Genomic DNA, 23,789 nt, shown 5'->3' with positions numbered 1-23,789 from the left:
CTGTGTAACTGGTTCATTGTAGTCTTAACTCAATGGGGTACAGACATACAATGATTTTCTTTTTCTTCACTCACTATCTTCAATTTGAGAGGGGTCTGGAGGCCTCCCCGCTTCAGAGTTTCCTGATGTGGAAGAAGCTATTCAGCCACTACTTCTTCCAACCAAGCCCCCTGCCCTCATGCCCATACTTACACACAGATGCTGCCAGCAGTATCCTCAAAAGCCTTTGCTCCCAGGGTCCCCTCACCCAGTGGCCAGTCCTCTTGAGTAGTATAAGGTAAAACAGCTCAAACCTCACTACTTTCTGAAGCATCCACTTGATCTGAGGAAAGTGCCACGAGTCTGCCATGCAAGCAGATGTCCAACCAGGAATGAGAGGCCATTCTACTCTCCTCACAGGTCCCCCAGTCTTGATGGCATTCTCTTGGAACCCCCTAACCTGGCTGGGGGCCTGGGATGGGGGAGAAGTTACAGCACTAGTCCAAAGCTTCCTGATCCCAATGTTGCCCCCCCTTTTCTGCTTGTATAGACAGTGTGGGAGGGGATTTGGAGCAGTGGAGCCCGTTCAGTAGGCTCTTTTTAAAATTTATTTTGAGAGAGAGAGAGAGAGGGAGAGTCAGAGAAAGGGAGAGAAGGAGAGAGGTGATCCCAAGCAGGCTCCACACTCCCAGCATGGAGACTGATGCGGGGCTTGAACTCACAAACCATGAGATCATGGCCTGAGTTGAAGTCAAGAGTCAGACGCTTCACTGAGCCACCCATTTGCCCCTAGTAGGCTCTTGATAAACTCCACAGAAAGTGCTGGCCCCCCATTGTTGGAAGTCCCTTGGCAGTTCTCATGTGACATTTGACCTCAGCTTTAGGCCCTAGTTACCGGTTCTAGAACTACAAAACTCCCATTCACATCTTGTTGAATGTCAACTGCATAAGTCTGTATGCCTCTATTCCAACTCCTAAGGATCAGAAATAAAATGAGTGCCCTTCATTGACCTCAGCTATTTTCAATTGGGCAAAAATGAGGCTTAGGATGCCATGGTGCCAGGAGAGGAGGAAGGGATTACCTGGTGGCCAGTTTACAAGTGAGAGGCACCTTGGGATAGCAAAAAGAGCAGCTCATTGTCATTCATTGGGTGTGTGCCTTGTGCAACTCACGGACCTCTCCAAACCTCTGTTTCCTCATCTGTAAACTGAGGATAACACAGATGTCTCAGGAAGGCAGTAAAGATCAGATGACACCAAGTATGTAGAAGCCCTATAGAAACTGGAAAGTGCTGGCCAAAAGAGAAAGGCTAATTATTAACCAATTGAAAGAAACTGTCCCTATCCTCAAAGAACTTACAGTGATTGAGGAGCAACTCAAAACATATGATAATGGAGGCTGACCTGTCAGGAGCAGAAGAGAGTACCGGTTATAGCAGGATGTCTTAGAATCTGATAGGCTTGGGTTCCAGCTTTGCCACGTATGAGCTGTGGGATCCTGGGTAGGTCACTTCCCCTCTCTGAACCTCAGTTTCCCTGGGTGTAAAGTAGGGATGATAACACCTCCCTTAGAATGTAGGAGGTTCAGATAAGATAGCATGCAAGAAATATGAGCTACTGAAAGGCTTAGTGGTGCATAGTGGTATACAATAAATGTTGGCTATAGTTATTATTAAAAGATCAGGAGGCAGGGCACCTGGGTGGCTCAGTTAGTTAAGGGTCTTACTCTTGATCTGGGCTCAGGTCGTAATCTCACAGTTCATGGGATCAAGCCCCGTGTTCGGCTCTGTGCTGACAGTGCAGAGTCTGCTTAGGATTCTCTCCCTTTCTCTCTGCCCCTCCCCTACTTGCTCACTCTCTCTCTAAAAGAAAGAAGGAAGGAAGGAAGGAAAGAAGGAAGGAAGGAAGGAAGGAAGGAAGGAAGAAAAAAAAATATTGGTAGGCATTACAGTGGGAATGGGGAGTCAGGGAGGATTTCATAGGAGAGATCAGGCTTGAACTTGGGTTTGAAAAAGAAGAATTTGGGAGGTCAGATGGGAGAAGATGCTTGTAGATAAGTCTTGCCAAGCATTTAAACAAAAAGTCAAAGCTCCAAAGTTCACTTTGATTCTCTCTCATGGGTGGTTTACATAGACAGTCATAGAGGTAGCCTGGACTCAGAGAGGTATGGCAGTGAGAAGCCACAGGGAAACTGGAGTGATGAAATGACCCTCCTGCTTCTGATGAAATTCAAATCCCTTGATGGGCAGAGGAGGGAGAGATAACCTTGGGCCAAACTGTGTAGTCTGCCTCCAGTTTGTGATCCAGAGTGGCCCTGAGCCCCTGGGCCTATCCCTCCACCCCTCTCCTGAGAAATCAGTCCTTAAGAAAGTGCTTCCTCCTTTTTCCCACAAAGATGGTGCCAAAGGCAAAGACGGAAGCACCGGCCCCTCCCAAAGCCAAAGCCAAAGCCAAAGCCAAAGCCAAAGCCAAAGCCAAAGCAAAGGCTTTGAAGACCAAGAAAGCATGCTTAAAGTCGTCCACAGTCATACGCAAAAAAGATCCGCCCATCACCTATCTTTTGACGGCCCAAGACACTGCATCTCTGAAGGCAGCCCAAATATCCTCAAAAGAGTGCCCTCAGGAGAAACCAGCTTGACCACTCTGCCATCATCAAGTTCCCCTGAGTCCCGAGTCAGACATGAAGAAGACAGAAGACAATGCACTTATGTCCATTGTACATGTCAAGGCCAACAAGCACCAGATCAAATAGGCTGTGAAGAAGCTCTATGACATTGACGTGGCCAAGGTCAACACCTTGATCAGGCCAGATGGAGAAAAGAAGGCATGCGTTCTACTGGCTCTGGACTATGATGCTTTGGATGTTGCCAACAAAATTGGGATCATCTCAACTGAGTCCAGTTGGCTAAATCTAAATACAAATTTGTTCACAAGAAGAAAGAAAGAAAGAAAGAAAGAAAGAAAGAAAGAAAGAAAGAAAGAAAGAAAAGAAAAGAAAAGAAAAGAAAAGAAAAGAAAAGAAAAGAAAAGAAAAGAAAAGAAAAGAAAAAAAGACAGTGCCGCCTGGTTGTCATAAGTTAAATGAGTGAGTCCTTCCAGGGAACTTGTATGCATTTCACTAGGGCTTTCTGGAGATAATGCCTTATCTCTCAGGTTTCCCAATGTTTAGCAGCTGGAGCTCTTGTTTTCTTATGTGAAACCACAACGGATTCCTTGGGCTGTTTACATCTTCACTGTTGGCTGAAGCCCAGGACCCAGGAAACACAGTTTGCATTTGTCTGAATACCAAGGACTCACTAGTGCTGGTGGCACTCATCTGCTTTTGCCCTTGTTTGGACAAACGTGGTATATATGTCATGTCCTTTTCTCTGCCAGTGTGCATTGGTCAAGATGGGTTAGGTTATGTTGCAGTAACACAGAACCCCTAAAATCTCAGTGGTTTGACACAGGAAAGGCTTCTTTCTTTTTTTAAAAAATATTTATTTATTTATTTATTTATTTACTATAATTTATTGTCAAGTCAGCTAACATACAGTGTATACAGTGTGCTCTTAGCTTCAGGAGTAGCTTCCCATGATTCATCGTTTACATACAACACCCAGTGCTTGTCCAAACAAGTGCCCTCCTTAATGCCCATCACCCATTTTCCCCTCCTTCTGCCCCCCATCAACCCTCAGTTTGTTCTCTGTATTTAAGAGTCTCTTATGGTTTGCTCCCTCTCTGTTTGAAACAATTTTTCCCCTTCCCTTCCCCCATGGTCCTCTGTTAAGTTCTCAAATTCCATATATGAGCGAAAACATATGATATCTGTCTTTCTCTGACTGACTTATTTCACTTAGCATAACACCCTCCAGTTCCATCCATATTGTTGCAAATGGCAAGATTTCATTCTTTTACATTGCCAAGTAGTATTCCATTGTATATACATACCACATCTTCTTTATCCATTTGGGCTCTAGGAAAGGCTTATTTCTTGATTACACAACATCTAATGCAGGTCAGATGGCAAATAACTGAGCTATCTGGAACATGTGATCTCTGAGATCTCCATACCAGGGAACATGTGTCTTAGGTTGGGCTGCCATGACAAAATAGCATAGATGCAGTGGCTTAAACAACAGAAATATATTTTCTCATTGTTCTGGAGCCTGGGAAGGCCAAGATCAAGGTGTTAGTCAATTCAGTTCCTGGTGACAATCTCTTCCTGCCTTGTAGACTGCTACCTTCTCACTGTGTCTTCACATGGCAGGGACAGGAAGAAAGAGAGAGAAAGAGATCACTTTCATGACCTCATTTGATCTTAATTACTTCCTTAACACAAATATACCCACACTGGAGGACTGGAGGTTAGGGCCTCAACATATGAATTGGAGGGAGGGGGATGCAATTCAGTCATAGCACATACCAACTCTGAACTACCTCAGCTCAGAAATGGTGCAAATTACTTCTGATGACTCTCCCTTGGTCAGAATTAGTCATGTGGGTCAAACTTAACTATAAGGGAGGCTGGGAAATGAAGGGGTCCAAAAGTATATTTGTTGAGCACGATCTTTGTCTTACACTCTCTTCTGGGCCGAGCTTTGCTGGAAAAGGAAAGTCTTGAAGGTAGAACAACAGATTTGAGATATAAAGGGGAAAAGCACACAGCTGACACTATCTACCAGGTAGGTTCAAAGAGCCAAGACCTGGAACCTGATTCTGAATAGGATCCTTAGAGGTGGGGGTGGGAGGGTAGGAAGCTTATCCCTGTGTTTGGTATATTTTGAGCTTTATTATGTCCTTCCCAGGATGTGAACAAAATGTTTCATTACAGATATATCAATAGATGCTTAGGAAATTCTGGTGAATTGGGCAGGTACCAGGCTTTTGATTCAATTGTTAAAAACTGATATATTGAACATCCCTCCACCAAGGCTTTGCTTCTTCTTCTTTTTTTTTTTTTTTAAGAATCATTTTTCAGGGAGCCCAGGTGGCTCAGTTGGTTTGGCGTCTGACTTTGGCTCAGGTCATGATCTCAAGGTTCGTGGGATCAAGCCCCACATCAGGCTCTTAGCTCTCAACACAGAGCTCGCTTTGGATCCTCTGCCCCTCCCTCATACTCTCTCTTTCTCAAAAATAAATAGACATTTTTAAAAATTTTGTTTAAATCATTTCCCACTACATATGAATAAGAAAAAGGCTAAAAAAGTGCTTCCAAGTCAGTCTTTAGAAACCTGCTTTAGTGATTAGATAAGCCTGCTCTGTTAGCTGCTCAACAGCCTTGGTTGATTTCTAATTTGCCAGTGAGTCTGTTCTTTTCAACACATGAACTCTGCTTTCATTTGGTGTCATTTGGAAGGCAGTATAACAAACCCATCACCTCATAGCCCAGCCTCTGTGTGGACTAGTTCAAAGTTTGAATTGGTGAAATCCAAAATAGACAGGCTTTGCTGTTCTGAAATGTCCATAACCATGATCGGGAAATGCATGACTAGGTGCCACATCTTCCCTCTTTTATAATAGAATGTGGATAATTGTGCAATATATAGATATATATATATTTTAAAGTTTTATTTATTTACTTTGAGAGACAGAGAGAGAGAGAGAGAGAGAGAGAGAGAGAAAGAGAGAATCCCAAGCAGCTTCCATGCTTAGCATGGTGCCTGATGCGGGGCTCCATCTCACAACTGCAAGATCACGACTTGAGCAGAAATCAAGAGTTGGGCGCTTAACCAACTGAGCTACCCAGGTGCCCCAATGCATTATGTTTTGACAGATTGTTCTAGGGAAAGCTCTCGGTCATCTGGGATTGTTCTTCAATGGCTTCTCTTATGGCTTATGAGGCCCATGCCTGCTTCTCTGGCCTCACCCCTCTACCTAATGACCCAGGCACACTGGTTCCCATTGGGTTCCAAGAGACCCCAAGCCCTTTGTTGCCCTGGGGCTTTTGCACTTGCTGTTTCCTCTGCCTGGAATGTTCTCTCAGATCTTTGCAGTCTGCTTCCTTCCCATCTTTCAGGTCTCTACTCAAATGCCACCACCTCATAGAGGTCTTACTAGCCATTTAGTCATAAAGTCTCTCCTCTTCTTCCCCAGCCACCCACATACACATATACTTTTTATCATCACTCAATTTATTTCTTTGGTAACAGTGGTCATAGTCTCCACCTATCTGTTTCATGTACCTATTTATGAATAACTTGGAAGTGATTTCTGAGGGCTGGGCCTGGAAAATAGGGATTGAGGTCTCTATATCCTTTGTCTTCCCTACAGGAGGGAGGAGTACTGCTGACTCCCGTTTGAGAATATTTGAATCCTAAAGTAGCAGGAGAGTTACCAAAGCCCTGGGCGAAAGTCACATGAGAGTCAGTTGAGCACCTACTGTGTTTAAGTTTAGTACGCACTGTGTTCTAGGGCTCGAGGAAGTCATGGTCCCTGCCTGACTTCATGGAGCTTGCGGTTCTTATGGAAGACACACAAACAAGTAATTACACCAGCCCTACTCCTAATCATTGTCGTCGTCATCATCATCATCGTCATTATCATCATCATCATCATCATCATCATCCTGATAGCAGTAGTAACAGCTAACACTTATGTTGTGCTTACGTATTTTGTTCTGGACTTGGGGGAGGGGGGATATAGATCCTCTTCTAAAGATACTCACCATCTAGAAGTAATACAAACAATAAGTGACACTTATATAGTGCTTATTATGTATCATTCATTGTACCTTACATCAATTAACTCTCTTAAACTTCACAGTTGCCCTGTGAGACAGGCACCATAATTATTCCCATTTTTACAGACAAAGATACTGAGGCTCAAAGAGGTCAAGTAAGTTGTTCGAGGTCACACAGCCAGTGAGTGTGAAATGAGCTATTATTAGTCACTAACCGGGAAATTCCCCTGTTTCTGTTGTGGCTGTTGTTGACCCAGGTTGCTTAGGAAGTGCTACATCAACCCCTCCTGCAGTTTAGATCCTGTCTACTGATTGTCGTGGTAAACAAACAATTCTGTAGGAGACCTGTGTGTGCCCAGAGCACTTCTGAATTTTCTCATTGATTTTGTATGCGAATGAATAGCTTTGAACTTCAGTCTCACTGAGGCCCTTCCTCAAGTGACCGTTGCAGTAACTGATCTTGGCAGGGAAGTCATGTTTATAAGAGTTTTTCTTTGTTCTAAGTTAAGATCTCACAGTGGTAGGTTTAATGACTATGTTCCCAAATGGCATGCCTTCTCCTCAGGGATGGCCGAGAATGCATGACAATGTAAATATCATCACGTTTAGTGCTCAAAAATAATTGAAATCAGAGAATTCATTCATTCAACAAAGTCTTCTCAAGTTCTATTCTTGGTACTGGGGCCACAAGCAGTGAACTAAACAGCCACCACCACCCCTTCGCCTGTCCCTGCCTTTGTGGTCCACATAATGTGATAGCAAAGAAAATGAATAAAACTGTCATTTGAAGGGCGCCTGGGTGGTTCAGTCAGTTAAGTGTCTGACTCTTGGTTTTGGCTCAGGTCGTGATCTCGTGGCTCCAGCCCTGCATCAAGCTCCATGCTGATGGTGCAGAGCCTGCTTAGAATCCTCTCTCCCCCACTCTCTGACCCTCCCTTGTTTGCATTCTTTCTGTCTCAAAATAAATGTATAAACTTAAAAAAAAAAGTCATTTGATGATAAATGCTACTGGAGAAAAGGAAAACATAGAAGGGGGATATAGAGAGCTAGGGATGGGTGCGATTCTAAAGAGGGTGAATGTGGTAAGCCTCACTGAGAAAGTGACTTGTGAGTAAAGACTTGAAAGATGTGGGAACCATTCCTGTTCCCTGTAGACTAGTCCAGGGCCCTTGTATATGCGAACCAGTGGGTGTTAGCCTGGCTTGCCAATGCCTCAGAGGTGAATCTCTTTTTAAGTCTGTTCACATGTTCAGCAGTTGTTGGGTGGTGGTTGGCATAAGCAGCTCAGACCAAGGGACCCCCCCCGCATGGTTTGAGAAGTTGTTATGCTGAAATAACCCTGCCCGCGTGCTCCTCCTGCAACTGAAGGGGCAAGTGGACAAACAAGGAGACTCCCCAAAGTCTCAAAGGAGCAACCCCCTTCCCTGGTGTTTTATCAGTACCCTGCTGAGAACCTCAGCTACTGTCTGTCCTTTTGGCTTTGTCCTTTTAGTGTGAAGGCAGCCCAGGGATGGCTCTCCCTCCCCATCCCCCAAACCCTCAGCAGCCTGTGCTCTGCAGACTCACTTCCCTGCTGAGGGTTATAACATTTGCACCAAAGAGATGTTCTCCAAGCTTGGGGTGTGTGTGTGTGTGTGTGTGTGTGTGTGTGTGTGCACATGCATGTGTGCTTTGGAAGGGGGGATGTGTCTCAGGACCTTCACGTTTCATCAATTCATGTCTTTTGCTTCCAGCATAGGACTAATGAGGTCATTGTTGTGAATTCTGGTTTCTTTCATTCATTTGACAGTATAATGTGGAGTTATGAGCCTGACTGAGTCTAGCATCAGATAAACTTGAACCGGAATACTAGACAGCCATATACTTGTTCTGTGACTTCAGACAAGTCATTTTTAACCTCTCTGAGCAGACATTTCCTGATTTGTAAAACAGGGCTACAAAAGCAACACCTTCCTCATAAGATTGTCAAGATAAAATGAGATAATCTTTGTAAGGTGCCTGGCACAGCTGCACACAGGAGGTGTTCTGGACACGGCAGCTGTTATTACTGGTAATTAGTAAAGTGTTGCTGAGTGTGCACTATGTGCCAGGCACCATGCTAGGCGCAGGAGTGTGTAGGAGGAATTCAGAAATGAGGCCGATAACTTGACTCTGTTCCTCTCCCAGCCCCCGGTCCAGCTGCCTCATGCAGGAGACCTTTCTGGTGCATGTGTGAGCACCTGCTGAGGGTCCCACAGGGTCCAGGCCAGAGAGTGTCACTGGTTTAGTGCACCACCCATGCCCACATCTCCTACACCCACACCAGTGCTAGAGACACAACTGCGTGCTAGTTCAAGGCCACCAGTAGAGCAGGGCATGCATTTCCCAGCTGTGCATAAGACAGCTGGTGGGGTGCCAGTGCTGTGGAGATTGTAATTGGATCACCAGCGTTCTGTTTCCCCTCCTCAGTTTTTTGGCCATTGGCGATGTGTCATCACTTTCTCCCTTTTCTTGGGAACTGGTTTCCCCTCCTTGTCAGAGACTCTGCCTATTATCTTTTGTGTCCTTTTCTTTTCACCACTTGCCCACTCCCTAGTTCCTGTCCTCAGTCACTACTAACCTGAGTGGTCACTGGATCACCCATGTCAATGGGGAGGCTCATTGGATCATATCAGTATGTCTTACTGGTCCACCTGACATGGCTCATTGTTGGCTGCTTTGGGAAAGAGGAGGAGGGAGGAGGTGAGAGATGACAAATACTTGCTCTCTGCCCTGGCTGACAGAGTGTCATCTCATGCAGGAGGGAGGGAGGAAGCCCAAGGGGCATTCCATACACAGCCCAGTGTGAAACTATGAAGCCTGTACTGTATGCCACCAAAGATGAAGGGAAGAGCAGTGAGGGCCACAGCAGAGGCAGGCCTAGGGATTTAAGGCAAGGAGGGTCTGGGATGGGGGGCACAGACTCAATTGTGCCCAGTGCGGTGGGAGGTAATCAGCTGTCTGAGGGCTGGTAACCAGGACTAGCAGGTGGTCAACAGTGTAAGAGATGCTGGTCAGGCCCAGGAGAGTGGCAGAGCACCCAGGTAGGGGCCAGAGGTGGGGACATAAGAGAGGTACCAAGGGACCTCTGGCCAGATGGTTGCACGGGCATGGGGGTAGCCCTTCCTCAGCAACCCTCATTCTGCTCTCTTTTAGCCTTCATTTTCTCATCACTGCCCCTAGTCTCTCTCCCTTGGTTGTCATTGTCCTCCCTTCTTCTGAGTCTTAGTTATTTCATCCATAAAATAACAGTGCTCATATTGGAGGCTGGTGCTTTTTTTTTTTTAATTTTATTTATTTATTTTGAGAGAGTGTGTGTGCGTGAGCATGAGAGAGAGGGAGAGAGAGAATCCCATCCAGGATCCTCACTGTCAGTGCAGAGCCTGATGCGGGGCTTGATCTCACGAATGGTGAGGTCATGACCTGAGTCAAGATGAAGAGCCACTTGCTCAATTGCCTGAGCCACCCAGGTGCCCCTCTCCTGCTTTCTGTTCTTCTGAAATCTGACGAGTAAGATCTGCTTCCTTAGGGCTGTTCTCCCAGGCCTTTGCCCTGTAGACTCTTGTGGCTGTGTCCCCATGGGGAGGAGGCACGAAGGCCTAGGTATTGGGTTCTCTGTTCCTGCCTGCTGGGAGTTGGGGAATAAGCCTGTTTCACTTTTCACCTGGGCTGGAGACAGGCAAGGATGCCAAGTCTAGAAGTTGCTTTTCTTCCAGAGTCAAATGACTTCCCCTCAGCACCAGTCCCTTTAAGATGAGAGGGAAGCCAAAAGAGGAGATCTTTGATGTTGTTCAATTGAGAAATCCATCAGGTGGGAGCCAGCCCGGAAATGCCGGAGTGAAGGGGTCTCTGGTTGTTGCACTGGTAGAGCCGCTGCCTGGGCTTTGTTTTTTGATACCAATTTTCCCTGACATAAACACAGGCAGAGCAGAGAATAACAACATTCAGTCCCCAAACAAACAAAACAGGAATGGGACCTGCCTCTCACGGGCAACGGCTCTCAAGGTAGTGATGTGGCTCAAGGGGCCTTCACTGTGGTATTTCCTGTCTTGAACATGATGGATTTTCCATTCTTTCCCTGAATGAACACCCACCTCAGAGCTTAGAGGCTGGCAGTGGCGCTCCTCAAGGCCCCCTGGAAATGGGCAACACTGTCTCAGCTGTGCCTGGACTCAGAGGGAGCATGCCTCCTTTCTTGAGTCAGGCCTGAGATGAGTGCTTCCACTGAACCCCTCAAAGCTCCCCAAGACCCATTCCCCTCAAGTGCTTGAAGACTTAGCTTGAAAGCACCTTCATTTTCTACTTCATCTTGGACTACTCCCCTTCATACACCAAACGCTCTAGCCATAACAGACTCATCTCTGCTTTCCATGAGGAGGTTGTGTTTTCTTACATCCCTGACTCTCTGTTCATTCTGTTCCTTGGACCACTGGGCCCCCACCATTCTGTGCCTCTGCCCATCCGAGAGGCAGTGGTTATGAGCATGTGGTTATGAGCAGTGGTTATGAGCATGACTCTAAGTTTGATTCTGGGTTCCATCACTTACTTTGTGGCCTTGGGCAAGTCATTTAATCTCTCTGTGCCTCCATTTCTGCAATGTTAAATAAGGGTGGTGATAACACTTACTTCATAGGATTGTGGTTAGCCCTAAATGAGTTACTATTTTTAGTGTACTTGGAAGAGTGGTACATAGGTGGCACTGTATAAAGTGTTAGGAATTGATCTCCAAATCATACTCCCTTTCAAAGTTCAGTTCAAATGCTATCTCCTCCATAAAATCTTCCTGACCTTCCAGATGGAGATGCTCTCTTTCTCCTCTAATTTCCCATAGCCCTTTAGCCGGATCTGTCCTGGGAACCTAACTACTTGGTGTTGTAACAATGTAAGCACAGGTATCAGCTACCTGAGGGCTGGGACCCATTCTGTAACTTCCACAAGGTCTTAACACTCAATAGGTGCTTGGTGAATGATTGAATGGAGCTGAGAAGGATCCAGGGACAATGCAACTCTTCTTCAACCAAGGCTGGCTTCCCCAGGGGAAGGTGAGGGACCCATCATCAGCAAGTCATGTGTATAACTGGCCCCTAGGCCAGCCTGCCATCTGGTGCTGGCCCCTAGGGCAGCCTGCCATCTGGATCCATAGGCACCCCCACCCGGACTGAGACAGTGCAGCTGGCTCATGTGGATCCATCTCTACTCCCTGGTCAGGACTTCCTTGTGAGCATTGGCAAGGCTGGGGCACAGTCAATGGAACAGAGGGAAGGGATGCACCAAGCTGCCTCCATCATGTTGTCCCCTGACAGTAGCCATGAGGCACATTGGACTGGATCTCGGCTGCTCTATGCCCACTCTGATCCTGGGATTCTCTGTCCATAGTAGAGCCAAATAAATCCAGAACTTAGAGCCAAATGCCATACATTTCCTTCTCCCAAAATGCAGCTCACTGCTCCTCTTTCCATATGATTGACTCAGTTCCTTCTGACCTTGGGCCTTCAGAGGCTGCCCATTTTCTTTCCTTCCTCGTCAGGGATTATGGACACATCCAGCACCTCCTTGAGTAAGGCCCATATAGATTGAAGCTAGACTTGGGTCCTACAACGGTGCTGAGTTGTTTCCTTGGTATCCCCAAGCACCCTTATATACTTTAAAGTACTCAACGCTCCGACTTCTGTTCTTTGCCTGTCCACCTCTTGCTGAAATGACTTCTCTGTGAGCTTCAAGTGACCATAGCTTTTTTATATATTTCACAGCACCTAGCATGGTGGGGGTGGAGGTTGGCCTTGCACGTAGTAGAGGCTTCCTTAATTCTTTTTGGTTTAATTGCTGACTTAAAGGCTTGGAAGAGGGAAATAAAACTACAATCACTCTGATCATATTCTTAACTTCTAAAACTCTGATCATGTTAGTGGATCCATGAATTACCAGACCCCTTCATGACCCTTGAGATCTAAACATTATTATGAGCTGCCCTCCACCCCATGCCATGATTTGTGCAAACCAAGAGCCCTGTCCAAGGTATTCATGAATTTCTTGGAGTAGAGGAATAGGAAAGATTTATATTCTTTTTTTTTTTTTTGTAAGTAGGCTCCACACTGAACATGGGGCTTGAACTCATGACCCTGAGATCAAGAGTCACATATTCTATCGACTGAGCCCGCCAGCAACCCCAGAAGATTTATATTCTTGTGGCTTCCTCTGCTGCCCAGGTTTCTGCAGCTTGGGGCATGGTCTCTGCTTTCACTGCATTGACCAAGGCATGAAACCTTGACCCTTCGTCAGTTCCCACCAAGTAAAGGAGAGAAGAATTTACTGAAGGTTTTTGGTGGGTGGAATCCTGGGCAAGAGATCACATCACACACTGATCACAGACTTTCTTCATCTCTTTGGCTCCTTTATCCCTCTTCTCCTCTGCTCCTTACCCTTTCCCTTCAAGGTTTCTGAGGTTGCTGCAAATTCATCTCCCACTTCTGAAGCCTTGGTACCTATTAAGTGTGTGAAGATTGGAGGTAGGTATCACTTTCCTCAAGAACCTAAATCTTTTTGCTGACATAGATAGTTCTTACCCTGTACTTCATACTAAATAATGAAATTTTCTCAACCTCATTACATGAGCAAGATTCTTCCCCTCTCTGGGCCTTGGTTCCATGATCTATAAAATGGACTAAAACCACTAGATCAGTTCTGTCCAATAAAAATACAGTGTAAGCCACATACATAATTATAAACTCTCTAACAGCCACATTAAAAAAAATAAACAGGTGAAATGAGTTCCTTTTTATCCTCTCGGGGAGCAATGGGGGAACTAGTATAAAATTTTTAACAGCATTATTGAGGTGTAAATGACATGATTGCAACTATTTAAGGAGTACAGTTAAAGTTTTGAAATATATATACATCTGTGAAACCATCCCCACAATCAAGAAAGTGTCTTTGTGCCCTTTGTAATTATATGTTTAATAATATATTTTAGTTAAACCAATATATCAAAAATATTGTCATTTATATATGAATTCAACATGAAAATTATTGAGATATTTAGCATTTTTTATATTAAGTTTTCAAGTTCCAATGTGTTTTACACAGACAGCATGTTGTGTTTTGCACTAGCTACATTTCAAGTGCTCCATTGTGACACTAGTGGTCACTGGACAGTGGAGATCTACATGATCTTTCAGCAGCCCTCCCTCTCTCTCTGTCTGAAGGGCGCCCTATGTCTGTATCTCTCCTGTGCATTTCCTGAAGTGTGTCCTCATCTTTGGTCTTCAGGCTCTACAATGCTTCTGTCCCTGAATCATTTCAGCTGGTCCGGTCTAAATGGGCTCCAGCTCTGTGCTGTGTACCTCAGGGGTTGTGAGCAGGCTGCTTCCCAGTGTTCAAGGTGGCTTGAGCCAAGTGTTGCTGCTGTGTGCACAGCCCAGGTGCTGGTCCCTAGGGCAGCCTGCCATCTGGATCCATAGGCGCCACCACCTGGAATGAGACATCCAGAGGAGGGCCACTGGTTGGAACCCCTCTTAAGTAATCAATTCCAGAACAGACTTGGGATGGAGCCATCTGTCAACAACAGAGTTAAGGTAGATCAGTTATGAGGTGCATTATTAATAATAAAGTATGGAACTTCGCAACGAGTGACTTTTTATTATTAACGAGTTTGGATTCAGGATTATTATAACAGTGGGGTTAGAGTTACCCCTGGAACAAGGTCACTTTCACTCGAGCAGAGCTTCTGAAATGGGAGAGACAGGGTGGTGTCATACCTTTGTGCTGGGAATTGCACATGACCCCCAGTCTGTCTTCCCTTTGCGGAGCCCTTGAGCAACCATGAAGGATCACTGATAGGTGTGGCCATGATTACTACAAATTTGCGTTTGGGAGGTAGTAGTTACCACAATCTGAGTATGTCAATGGGAGCATGTTTAGAGCGTGTTATGGTGCAAAGAAGGTTGAGAAGTTCTGGAACAGTGTACCGAGGTGGGATAGGTTTCCCAGAATGAGAGGCCTCAATTTGTCTGGGGCCTGGTGCTGTTCACGGAGGCACTTAAGGAAGACATGGAGGCTGGGCAGTGCCCACCCAGGCCGAGCTAGGCAGGCTGCAGTGACAGAGTGGGAGGGCGAGCAATCTTCCAGTCCCAAATGCATTCAGAACCAGCCGCTCTTTTAGCAAAGGAAGTACAAGCTTGAGGTCAGGCAGGGAAAGAGCCATAGACAATCATCTTAAACTAACAAAGCTTTCCTTTAGGCCCAAGGGGCACTCTGTTGTGGCATGGCTGAGCTGCCTGCCTTCCTCAGGGACAGCAAGGGAGACTGGGAGTGGGGGCTGCCTGGGCCCCCCAGCTCCCAACCGGTAGGACAGACATTTGGGGCCGGAGGGAAGCTGCAGCTTTTGCTTTTGCAGCTGCAGCGGCAGTGAAGAAAGCGGGAGGGCATCCTGAGGCGGGAAATGCCTATCAGTGTCATCCCCAGCTGCTTCCGGCTTCTTCCTTCAAGGATTCTGCGGCTCCTCTGTATCCCCGCCAACCCCTCTCCCATGCCCCAGGTTCTGGCAGGCAGCTGTGCACCCCTCTCAGGGTCCGCACGTCCCAGGTCCGCTGAGGGACTGTCAGCTCCCCATTGTTCTCTGGACTTCTCCAGCATTCCTTTGGCTCATGAGGGGAAATGCCTGAAGCTTCCCCCCACCTCTTCAGAGATGCTTGACCAAATAGTCACCACCATTCTTGGCTCCTCAAGGGATACTGTTTGAGAGTCTGGTTAGGCTGGCTGCATCACAAGTACACCTGCTGGAGGTCACAGATGGAATCTAAGGGGCTAAATAGGCCTCTGTGGCTTGGGCTCACCCTAAAGGCCCCAGGAGGGCATCTTTCCCCTCTACCTCCTGAGCATACACACACAGTTACTCCACAGTTCACACACACACATCCCACCACCACCACCACCACCACCACCACAACCACCACCACCATACTTCCTATTCCCAATCCTACTCATTTCCACAGAGTTCCACACATGTTCTCATACATATGCCCCCAACCAGTCCGTTTTTCCAGGGAAGATATCAGATGTGACAGAATCAGAAACTACATTTGCTATGGGTGTGGACTGAGACTCTTCCAGAAAGCCTTCTTTGATGATAAGCAAAACTTCCTGGATGGAAGCTGCCCCCAAACTCCCCCTCCCACTATGCGTCAGGCTTATAGGCACAGGGAGTACAGTAGAGAACACACCAGATAAAACCCCTGCCCTCCTGGAGTTTACATTCTAGTGTGGGGAGGGGAGAACAATAAATAAACAAGTAAAATGTATAATATGACACATGGTGATAAGTGCCATGGATAAAAAAGTAAAGGCACAAGAGAAAGGAGCAGTGAGTAGGGGAGGGTTTGTAATTTTAAATATGATGGGTAGGGAAGGTTTACAGAGATGATGAACATTTAAGCACATATTGAAAGATGTGAGAGAATAGACCCTGCTGATATTCAGGAGAAAACTATTCTGGGATAAGGAGTAGTGAGTCCAAAGGCCCTGCTGTCATCTGCCCTCAGCTCCTTGCCACATGGAACTCTCTATAGGGCAGCTCACAACATGGCAGCCACCTTTCCCAGTGCAAGCAAGAGCGAGATGCTAAGTGAGTGTGAGAAAGACAGGAGTGAAAGTCTTACAGTCTAGCCTTGGAAATGACAGCACATTTCCATATTCTGGAAATTTGCCACATTCTTTTGTGATATTTTGCCATATTCTGCTTGTGAGAAGCAAGTCACTAGGTCTGGCCGCACACTCAGGGAGGGATTAGATGAGGGCGGGGAATACCACGAGGCGGGGATCATGGGGACCATTCCAGAGGCTGCCTACCACAGAAGCCAGAGGGCTTAGGTGGGCACAGGATTAGTGGGATCAAATGTCTGCAGAGATATCAAGGAGGATGAAGGCCAAGGTGGGGTGGGGGGTAAAACCAGAGAGCAGGAATAGGAGGATAGGCTACAGACAGAGAAAATAAAGGCAGCTGGCAGACACCATTTATCTCAGAACTTTGCTGGTGTATGTCAGTGGAAGGACAGAGTTCTGAGCACATTTGAAGGCCAAGGGGGAGGCAAGGAGCCAGCAGAGAGGTGAACATTACAGATGGAAGGGGAAAGTGTGGAGCCAGACTCCTAGGAGAAGAGGCAGGGCATCATGTTATCTGCTGCTGAGCGTTTATATAGCACACTGTAGGTTTAAAAGCACTTTTACATATACATTCTGATTTGATCCTCATACCAACCCAGGGAGGTTGTCAGGGAAGATTATAGCATCATCCCCATTTTACAAATATAGAAACAGGTGCAGAGAGGGGAAGTGGCTTTCCCAAGGTCAAATGGCCAGTACGTGTCTGAGTCAGGACTAGAAGTCACATATTCCATCTCTGGGTGTTTCAAGCCCAGTGCTGGCTCCTTACTAGGCTCCAGTACTTTCAGCATGCTCTTCCACAGCTCAAGAACCAACCTTGGCTCCCTTGTGCCTATAAAGCTGGGGAAACTTCCTTCCTCCAAGGGGACTAAATGAGGGACTAGAGTTTCAGTTAAAGCAGGGCAGACTACAGCTGGAAAGGAGTGAGAATTCCTTTACTGTCAAGGGGCTGTAACTCAAATCAGATGGCTTTGGGGTGAAGGGGCAGTGGGGAAGCCCCTGCACAGTAGCTGGTGAGATGTAACCAGCACGGTCCATGGGACTCTGATTAGGCCCAATGAGGCAGCGTGTGCAGGAGAGCTGTGAGTCTCCGTAGGCCAAGCAAGGCCCCTCAGGGGAGGAGAAGCTTGCTGTCACTGTGGAAGTGCTGTACCCATGATTTCCTCTCCTAGCCATTCAGGGTCGCTGGCTCTCCAATTAGCTGATGAGCCCAGAGAGTGGCTGCTTTTATCCAGCTTCACCAAGGCCTGTCTTACCCTTTTAGCTGAAGCCCCGCCAGCTTTGGGCAACATTTGGAAACTCACTGGGGAGATGGCAGTCTCCTTCTGGGAATCCCTGTCTCGGGCCACACCCTGTCTGTCACCATGGCCTTAGCCCTTCCCCAGGAGAGCTGGAGCACCTTGAGACTGGGGGCTGTGTCTCTCTCAAAAGGCAGGGAACCCAAGCCCTGCCATTCGTGAGCCCCAGGGCACACACAAATCACCATGAGCTTGGGAAAGGGACCAATGACAATTGGTCATCTGGAACCACCTCATATACAAGGGTTGTCAGAGACCTTCTAGAACCTCATTTTTTTGAAAAGGAAATTAAGGTACAGAATAAGGAGGGATTTGGTCCAAGGTCACAGAGCTACTGAGAGGCCAAAGGGGAGGGCCACAGTTTGAAGGAGACTCGAAGCTAAGGAAGAATGGACTACTAGGCAGCTAAGGCAGGAGTTCTTTTATTTTAAGTTTATTTATTTATTTTAAGAGAGAAAGAGATCACAAACAGAAGAGGGGCTGAGAGAGGGAGAGAGAGAATCCCAAGCAGGCTCTGCACAGTCAGCATAGATTATGACATGGGGCTCAAACTCACAGACTGAGCCATGAGATCATGACCAGAGCTGAAACCAAGAGCTGGACATTTAACCCACTGAGCTACCCAGGTGCCCTAATTCTTCTAAAGAACTGATCCAAGCAATGCTTGAAAAGTTATGGGAGTGGCATGCAGTAGGTGCTTAACAAATGCATCGTAAATAAATGAAAGTGTTGTTCCTGCAGAGGCGGGGGTGGGGGGCGGGAAAGGACCAGGACACAGTGGTAGAAAACTCTGCTCTGCTCAGGGTCCTGCTGGGTCCACATCAGTGAGGCTGGAATAGCCAGTCTGGGCTTTCTTCCCATGGGACCCAACTCTGATAAGACACTGGGGTGGTGGCGATGAGAGGGTGTTAGACGGAGGGAAGCCCCACCCTTATTTGGGATGAAGTCTTCCCCCTTACTTTCCCCTTCAATTTTTATTCAGTGCTTACCTGGTGGCACGCAGTATTAGAAACACATGCACACACACACACGCACACACACACAGCACTGACATACGAGATCCCTATGAGGCAGACACCATCAACTTCTCCATTTGACAGATCAAGAAACTGGCTCTGAGAAGCTTGAGTACTTTGCCCATAGTCTCTCCACTAATAAGTGGCCACCTGGTTTTAATGACCGTGCTCCTAACCATTAGACTGCGCTGCCTTTTGGCTGAGAAGGGCAGTTTGTAGTGGAGCTGCTGCCCCTGCTAGTCATAGGCCCACTCACTCAAAAGCAGCCCTGTTTGGTGGTGGCATAGCAGTGTGTGTTTTGGGGTTGCCAGAGTCCCACATGCTTCCATACATCCTCTACCTGTCATGGGGACTGAGGCGCTAGAATGAAAGGCCTATTAAGCCATTAGCCCCAATGAAGGCTTTGACATGAGTCTCTCAGACCTCTGCAGGGATAGCAGGGTCCTAATGAGACCACACCAGGATAGGAAAGTTTGGAAAGGAAAGGAGAAGTGGTGGACCCGGCAGCCTGTCGCCATCTCTTTTCCTTTAACACTTGTTAGACACCTACTCTGTGGCTGTGCAGGGGGCTGGTACTACTGCAGTGGGCCAAGGGGGCCTGACCCTGCAGTCACCCAGCTCACAGGCTAAGGAAGGGCAGCAACCAGCAAACGGTTACCCTGCAGTGTGACAGGGGCCAGCAAAGGGGCAGTGAGAGGGCCATGGAGGCCCAGAGAGGAGCCGAGCCTACATCTCATCCAAACTAGTCTAGGGTGCCAGGGAAAGTCTCCCCAAAAACTTGACTCTTTCAGTGGAGGTTTTGTTTGATTCTCGCCATGGCGGGGTCTACAGAGAAGACCCAGTGCAGTGAGTGAGTCACAGAGCTGGGACAGTCAGTGAGTCACACAACTGGGACCCAGAATCAGCACTCGGACTCCCTGTCTGGTGCAGCAGAGCACGCGAAGACAAATAAGCTCCCATGAAGGGGGAAGGTTGTGCAATGGAGGAAAGGTGTGAGGTGAGCAGGCTTAGAAAGAAAGCCATCCTACAGTAGATGGAGTCTAAAAGAGGGGAAGGATATCTATGGGGAAGGGTGTGACCTGATAGAGCTCAGTGCCCTGTGAGTCCCAGTGAGGTCCTGGAAAGCCTCTGACCACAGCGTCCACACTTGCGCGGTTCCTGGGGGGCAGCTGAAGGAGGGCCACACCGACCAGGCCCATCGACTGCGGAGGTAGCTCTGTATGCTGCAGCCCCAGACCTTCCACAACATGGATGTGGCCTTCCCAGCACCTTCCCCTGAGTTGACATGGCAACTAGGAATCATTCCCGCCGCCCCCCCTCCATCCCAACTCAAGCTGTTTTGCCTGATGTGGCCAGCAGCTGTGTGACTTGTGAAGAAATAACACATGTCTGGCCTTCAAGACTGGGTTTGCCCTTCAGTCATCCCTGATGGGGCAGAGTTAGATGTGGATATTAGTGGCGGGTGAGGCAGGTGGTAAGGGGTCTCTAGTGCTTCGAATGCATCCACTTGTTTCAGCTCAATGTCACCAGAGATAGGTTATGAGTCAGCATTCATCCCAGAATCCCCTGCTGGAGCTCATAAGGAGGCATCCCCACTGAAGAGATGCCCGACTTTTAATAGACCCAAGCTTCAGTTCACCCCCAAAGCTTCCATTTTCCCATCTGCTAAATGAAGGTAATTATGCCTGGCTAAATAGCCTGTTATAAAGAAGAAGTAAGATGACGTCTAACACAGAATGCATGTTCTAACAAAATGTCTAGCACGTAGTAGGTGCTCAAAAATGTCAATCTGAAGGGTCCATTCTAAACATTTTGCCTGCCCTTACGATAGAACCTTCTCTCCTCTCCAGATCCTTATTATAAGGTCCATGAATAGGTAGGAAGACAGAAGCCCCAGTGGTCTTTGGGAATCGATGAGCCCAAGCTAAAGGTCACTCAGAAATTCATAATTTCCTGGTCTATTGGATGTGGCCCTGCCAGCATTAGAGTCTTGGATTTTAGTGCTCGCTATATTGATGACCAGCTGTGGGGCATTGGTCAAGTCACCTGTCCTCTCTGGTCCTCATCCATACTGTCCTCATCTAGAGTAGTCCCCTGTTCTTATCTAGACTATGAGGGACTGGCCTAGGCCGGAGACTTTTCAGATTGTGTTCCACAGAAGGCTAGGTGCCTTGGGGCACACTGTGGTGTGGAGAAGGTAAGACTGAATGGGTGAGGCTGTGGTCCTCCAGATCTTCCTTTGGTGGGATTCATATGTGCCACAGCTTTAAAGGTAGTTCGAAAAATCTGGGCCCATGCTCCTGGCTTCACTAGGGGGAGATGGCCCCTGGCTGCTTCCTCAGCTCCAGAGTGCATGAGCCCTGTGGCCTGGGAGCAGCCATACCAAGAGATGCTCCTGGCCCCAAATGTGACCCAAAGTTCCCATTTTCTTCCATGCCAACCAGCCTGAGCCTTCTTCCTGCACCAGTCCTTCTTCTTGACAGTCCAAACTGACTAAACCCAGGTTGCTTCAGCCAAATACCCTGAAGAGCAGTATGGTGAGTGGGGCTGGGGTAGAGTGGGAGCCTCAGAATGGGAATAAGCACTGGCAAACTCTTTCTCTTGGGAGGGAACAGCAGGACACCGGGCCAGTGGCCTGCCTCCCAGGGTGTTCTTACTGAGTGTGGAGGGTGAGGATCTAATCTGCATTTGGGACAAAGCCTACCCAGTACTTGAGTGTTGTTGTCATGGAGATTCAGAAAGGTGTTATTAGCATCTTTTCAACTCGATGGCCCTGTGTGGTCCAGTCCCTTGCAATCTTAGCAGTAGCGCACCATCACCCTGGCAACCCATTAGCCTAGTGTTGTTACCATGGAAACCTCTGCAAGGTCGATCAGGCTAGAACTTCCTGGAGGAGATGTGTGCTGGGGGATCCACCCATGGCAGCACACACTCCGCAGGACTCCCAGCCAACAATGACCCACTCCATGGACACGGAAGGTAGTTTAGGATGTTTTCTGGAGTGAGCTCAGAGTCAGTGAGACAGGAAAGAATTTGGCCCTGACAAGTGGCAGGCCATGCCTCATTACCATGGAAATGCTGCTCTTAAGGATCTCAAAGCACAATCCAAAAGTTACTCTTCCAGGAGATTGAGGCTATTAGGAAAGGGGGCTGTGAGTCTGTCCTTCTTTCACTTTTCCATTTATTCATTCAGCATTTATTGACTGCCTATTAATACAATGGGCACTGTGTATGTCCTGGGCTCTAACTATCAGAATACCTGCTCACTCACTCATCTAACTTCCTGCTTCAATCTCCATTTGAGGAGCCGGTATTGACATGCCAAAGGGAATAGGATCAAAGGGTCTGGGTGTGTCCGGGGTGGGGCGGGGGGGGGGGGGGGGGGCTGGGTACAGGGAGAATATAGTCTTTCTATAGTCTCCTGTTTTTAGCCTACCCCTTGCTTGAGTCTTCAGGGAATTGGGATCTTCGTGTGGTCTGGATCACCAAAGGTTTGCAGGGAGATTCAAGCAGCCACAGCTGTGTAATGTCAGAACAGACTACCTTGGGAAGTGATGAATTCTCCATCCCTGGAGGTATGCAAAGGAGGCAAAACAACTGCTCAGTGAAGACTGTAGAAATCATAGAACACAATGATTAAGAACACAGATTCTGGAGCCAGACTTCCAAGCTTCAAATCTTGTCCCAATTGACTAGCTCTGTGACTTTGGGCAATTTACTTAAGCATATTGAGCCTTGATTTTCTTATCTGCAAAATGGGAATGATGAGAATTTCTATCTCATGGGGTTGTTGTGGGCGTTAAATGAGTATAATTTATGTAAAGCACTTTGAACAGTACCTAACATATAATAAGTGCTCAATGAATATTAGCTTGTATGATCTAATGATAGCCCAATGGTGGTTCCTGCCAACACTGGGATTCTATAGGACTGTTGTTTACAAATCTACCTGAACACCCTGGATATATATATTTTACAAAAGGGATTCTAGCAAGAGTGAGACTGCCCCACGGGGGAGCTGGCTGAGGGGAGCGCCTTAGAGCTTTGCATTCACCCCTTGCGTGCTTCCAGCAATAGTTTCCTTTCCAAAATGCTTTAGGTGTCAGTGTCTTAATTGAGCCTCAAGACAGCTCAAGAGGTACAATTATCATCCCCATATTATAGATAAGGGAGGTGAAGCTCAGAGGGGGAGAGCGAAGCAGCTTTCAAGTGGGGCAGCTTCCCCTCTATCATACCATCTAGCAGTCCCCAGGGCATGTGGGGAGGACAGAAGTTGGAAAGGGCAAGCCATGGGGCAGGCAGAGGAGGAGTCCTGCCCAACTGCAACCTGTGGAAAGCAGCTTCCACTGTTTGAGTTTCTTTAAGGAAGAACTGAGGCCAAAGCCCAGGGAGCAGAAGAAGGTGTTTCCTAGAAATGCTGTGGGTGTGGCTGGTGTGTCTCACCCATGGGCAAAGGACAAGGCTAGGCCTGCTCCTGAGCATTCACTTGAACCTGAACTTGAATCCTCTAGAGCTCCCCTACCTCTGAGCTTATTGAGAAAGCTGGGCCTTTGGGCAAAGTCCAAGGGAGTCATTAGACTCTGATCTGATACTTCTGAACCCAACCTAATGGCTCCAGTATTTGACAGATGGCCAATGGCCTCACCAAGGAATTTTGCCTGCTGAGACTAGTAAGGTGGACTGGTGTTTTCATGCCATTTGGAGGGGTGATGAAGAAGGGCCGTTTTTTTTTTTTTTTAAATAACTCTTCCTGTGAGGCTTGAGAACAAGAGTAATACCCTAACTCATGGTCTCCTGAAGCTCCAGGCAAAAAAAAAAAAAAAAAAAAAAAAAAAAAAAAATATATATATATATATATATATATATATATATATATATATATTACCTGGGAGTGTGGGAAGTAGACGGGGTGACATTAAAATTCTTTAATGATCAGTGCCAGCTATCAGAATGTTCACAGGCCAGAAGCGCCTAGGAAGGCTGCACTAACACATGGAGGAAAAGAGCAGCCCGAGATTGGGCTTTGGCAGCGGTGGGGTGCTCCTTTAGGCCTCTCCCATGAGCACATGCAGAAATCAGATTTGCTTATTGCCTCCAGAGGCCATGAGATTTTGCCCAGTAGCTGTGAGGGTGTAGGTGTGTACCTGCTAGCAGGGATAG

The 23,789-nt window shown here is 47.2% G+C and overlaps 1 pseudogene; it reads left to right on the top strand.

The window, feature by feature from the left end:
* Positions 1–2,374: 2,374 nt before the first annotated feature.
* LOC128773763 (60S ribosomal protein L23a-like) lies at positions 2,375–15,247 on the top strand (annotated as a pseudogene).
* The last annotated feature ends 8,542 nt before the right edge of the window (positions 15,248–23,789 follow it).

The sequence above is a fragment of the Panthera pardus genome, unplaced genomic scaffold (genome assembly GCF_024362965.1).
Source record: "Panthera pardus isolate Hobbes unplaced genomic scaffold, ASM2436296v1 HiC_scaffold_27, whole genome shotgun sequence".
Lineage (NCBI taxonomy): Eukaryota > Metazoa > Chordata > Mammalia > Carnivora > Felidae > Panthera > Panthera pardus.
Note: the sequence above shows the minus strand (reverse complement) of the source record. Positions and strands in the feature narration are given on the sequence as shown.